Raw genomic sequence first — 4,419 nt, 5'->3', positions numbered from 1 at the left:
AAGTCCTCCAAAGGTTTTTAAATTCTGATTCTAATACTGGATCGCCTATCTCTTCTAAATCGACTGCTGTTTCTTCTTCTATTACATCAGACCAATCCTTCTCCTTGTAGAGACCTTCAATGTACTCTTTCCACCTACCCGCTCTCTCTTCTGCGTTTAACAGTGGAATTACCGTTGCACTCTTAATGTTACCACCCTTGCTTTTAATTTCACCGAAGGTTGTTTTAACTTTGCTAAAAGCTGCGCCAGGCCTTTTGACAACCGTTTATCTTTCGATTTCTTCACATTTTTCATGCAGACATTTCGCCTTAGCTTCCATCCGCGTACTGTTTATTTAATTTTCAGAGACTTATTTCTGTATTCCTGAATATTGTTGTACTTCCTTCTTCCATCGATCAAGTGGAGTATTTCCTCTGCTACCCACGGTTTCTTCGCAGTTGCCTTATTTGTAGCTATGTTTTTCTCCTCGACTTCTTTGATTGCCCTCTTTCGAGATGTCCTTTTCTCTTCAACTCGTACTGCCTATTAAGCTATTCCTTATCGCTGTATCTATAGCCTTACAGAAATTAAATCGTATATCGTCATTCCTTAGTACTTCAGTAGACCTCTGCTTTACATATTGATTCTGTCTGACTAATCTCTTAAACTTCAGCCTACTCTTCATCACTACTACATTACGATCTGAGTCTGTATCTGCTCCTTGGTACACCTTAGAATGCAGTATCTGATTTCGGAATCTCTGTCTGACCGTGATGTAATGTAACTGAAATATTCCCGATCACCCGGTTTTTTCCAAGTATATGTCCTCTTGTGATTCCTGGACAGAGTATTCACCCCTACTGGCTGAAATTTGTTGCACAACTCAGTCTTTCTCCATTCTTATTCCTTATCCCAAGCCCATGTACTCTTGTAACCATTTCTTTTACTCCTTTCCCCACAACTGCCTTCCAATCCCCCATGACTATTAGATTTTCATCTCCCTTTACATACTGTATTACCCTTTCAGTATCCTAATGTATTTTCTCTATTTCCTCAACTTCACATTTCGATGTCGGCATGTATACCTAATCTATCGTTGCCGGTGTTGGTTTGATAAAAGCAACGCTATCAGTGAATCTACCTGGCCTACCTTCCTCTTCATAACGAACCCTGCTCCGGTTATACCATTTTCTGTTGTTGATATTACCCTATACTCATCTGATGAGAAATCCTTGTCTTCTTTCCATTTCACTTCACTGACCCCTACGACATCTAACTTTGGCCTTTTCATTTCCCTTTTCAGATTTTCTAGCTTCCCTACCACGTTCAGGCTTCTGACATTCCAGGCCCCGACTCATATACTTCCGTTGGTTCTTCATTCTTTTTCTCATGCTCGCCTCCGTCTTGGCAGTCCCCTCCCTGAGATCCGAATGGGGGCTATTCCGGAAAATTATACCAATGGAGAGATCATTCTGACACTTCTTCAAATACAAGCCACATGTCCTGTGGATGCACGTTATGTGTTTTTAACGCAGTAGTTTCCATTGCCTTCTGCATCCTCATGCCGTTGATCATTGCTGATTGTTCCGCTTCAGGGACAGTTTTCCACCCCAAGAACAAGAGTGTGCCCTGAACCTCTGTGCGCTGCTCCGCACCCTTTGACAAGGCTGTTGGCAGAACGAGGCTGACTTCTTATGCCGGAAGTCTGCGGCCGCCATTGCTGATTATTAATCAAAATTTAAGTGGTGGCGGGTTCCTTACCCGCACCGGCGACGTTTTGATTATTAATCAAAGACCCTGCACCTAAACCACTGGAGACACAAGTAAATGTTGGTAAGGAAACGAAAATTTTTGAGCGCAGCATTGTCTTGATGTAAAACGTAGACCAACGGAAATTTTGGGAGCAAGATACTGGAAGGATTTAAGATGTGGTGCTTTTGGAGAATGTTAAAAATTAAGAAAAAGATAAAAAATAGCTTCTAAGGCTATATGGAAGGTGGCATTCAATAGTTACAGTATGAGCAATATTGGTCCGAAAAATATTTAATGCATCTTAAGATCTGAACCTGGTGCAGATGATTTCTACATCTGCGTCTACATATATACAGTACTTTGCAAACCATTGCGTGGTGGGTGGCGTATGCTACACTGCGCCACTGCTAGTTATTTAATTTTGTGTTCCACTTGCAAACAGAGCGTTTGGAAAACGACTGTCCATATGCCTCCATATGCCCTTATTTCTCTTACCTCGCCTTCGTGGTTCTTACGCGAAGGGTACGTTCAGAACAAAAGGATCGCTTTGCAGTCAGCATCATATGCTGCTTCTCTAAATTTACTCAACAGCGTTACTCGAAAAGGACGTTGTCTATCGTCCAGTAATTTTCATTTAAGTTCGCGAAGCATCTCCGTAACACGTACCAGTAACGAATCTAGCAGCTCTCTTCTGAATAGCTTCGATATCTTGCTTTAATCTTACCTGCTAGGGTTCCCAAACACAAAGAGCAACATTTAAAAATGGGTTACGCTGCCAGCTGTTGTGGCCGAGCGCTTCTAGGCGCTTTAGTCCGGAACATCGCTGCTGCTACGGCCGCAGGTTCGAATCCTGCCTCGGGCATGGATGTGTGTTATGTTCTTAGGTTAATTAGGTTTAAGTAGTTCTAAGTCTAGGGGAGTGCTGACCTCCGATGTTAAGTCCCATAGTGCTTAGAGCCATTTGAACCATTTTTTGGGTTACGCTAGTGTTCTGTACCATGTATCCTTTATGTATGAACTACACTATCCTAAAAAAAAGCACTCCGTCTTCAGGCCAGGAGTGGCCTACCAGGACCATCCGACCGCCGTGTAATCCTCAGGGGTGGCTGCGGATAGGAGGGGCGTGGGGTCAGCACACCGCTCTCCCGGTCGTTATGATGGTATTCTTGACCGAAGCCGCCACTATTCGGTCGAGGGTCGAGGCAATACGAGGCTGAGTGCACCCCGAAAAATGGCAACAGCACATGGCGGCCTGGATGGTAACCCATCCAAGTGCCGACCACGCCTGACAGCGTTTAACTTCGGTGATCTCACGGGAACCGGTGTATCCACTGCGGCAAGGCCGTTGCCTTGCACTATCTTAAAAGTCGCCCAATAAACTTAATCGACCATCCGCCCTCCCTTATAATATCCTTACGTGCTCGTTCCGTTCCACATCGTTGTGCAACGTACGCATAGATACTTAATCGACGTGAATGTAACAAGCAACACTCTTAATGCTGTATTCGAACATTACAGGAGCGTGTTTCTTACTCATGTGCACTAACTTACATTTTTCTACTTTTAGAGATAGGTGAAATTCTTCACGCCGACTAGAAATTTAGTCTGTCAGCTTTTACCCTACCACAGTAACACAATGACACTTTCTAGTACACCACACCATCAGCAAAAAGTCACGTATTGCTGCTGACCCGGTCCGTCAGATTACTTGTGCATGCACAGAATAAGAACGGTCCGATCAAGTTTCACTGAGGCACTCCTGGCGGCTGCGTTGCCTCTGGTGAACATTCACCGTCAACGACAACGTACAGACTTCTGTAACTTAAAAGGTCTTCGAACCCGGTTCATAAGCTTGTACTTTCGTTAAAAGTCTGCAATAGGGCACCGTGTCAAACGCTTTCCGAATGCCTGGGAATGTGGAACCTGCCTGTTGCCTTTCATCCATGGCACGATATCGTGTTAGAAAAGAGCAAGCTGATTCCGTACAAGTGATTCTTCCTATATCAGTTTTGATTCGTAGGCGTAAGGTTTTCTGTCTCAAGGAAATTTATTATATTCAAACTGAGACTGTGTTGAAGAAATATGCAGCAAACAGATGTCAAAGATGTTGTTGTTGTTGTGGTCTTCAGTCCTGAGACTGGTTTGATGCAGCTCTCCATGCTACTCTATCCTGTGCAAGCTTCTTCATCTCCCAGTACCTACTGCAACCTACATCCTTCTGAGTATGCTTAGTGTATTCGTCTCTTGGTCTCCCTCTACGATTTTTACCCTCCACACTGCCCTCCAATACTAAACTGGGGATCCCTTGATGCCTCAGAACATGTCCTACCAACCGATCCCTTCTTCTACCCAAGTTGTGCCACAAACTTCTCTTCTCCCCAATCCTATTCAACACTTCCTCATTAGTTATGTGATCTACCCATATAATCTTCTGTAGCACCACATTTCGAAAGATTCTACTCTCTTCTTGTCCAAAATATTTATCATCCGTGTTTCACTTCCATACATGGCTACACTCCATACAAATACTTTCAGAAATGACTTCCTGTCAGTTAAATCTATACTTGATGTTAACAAATTTCTCTTCTTCAGAAATGCTTTCCTTGCCATTTCCATTCTACATTTTATATCCTCTCTACGTCGACTATCATCAGTTATTTTGCTCCCCAAATAGCAAAACTCCATCAC

The 4,419-nt window shown here is 43.5% G+C and overlaps 1 pseudogene; it reads right to left on the bottom strand.

The window, feature by feature from the left end:
- Positions 1-2,963: 2,963 nt before the first annotated feature.
- LOC126290870 (5S ribosomal RNA) lies at positions 2,964-3,081 on the bottom strand (annotated as a pseudogene).
- Between the last annotated feature and the right edge of the window lie 1,338 nt (positions 3,082-4,419).

This window comes from Schistocerca gregaria, chromosome 1 (assembly GCF_023897955.1).
Source record: "Schistocerca gregaria isolate iqSchGreg1 chromosome 1, iqSchGreg1.2, whole genome shotgun sequence".
NCBI lineage: Eukaryota > Metazoa > Arthropoda > Insecta > Orthoptera > Acrididae > Schistocerca > Schistocerca gregaria.
The sequence above is the reverse complement of the archived record's forward strand: the minus strand, read 5'-3'. Positions and strand labels throughout refer to the sequence as shown.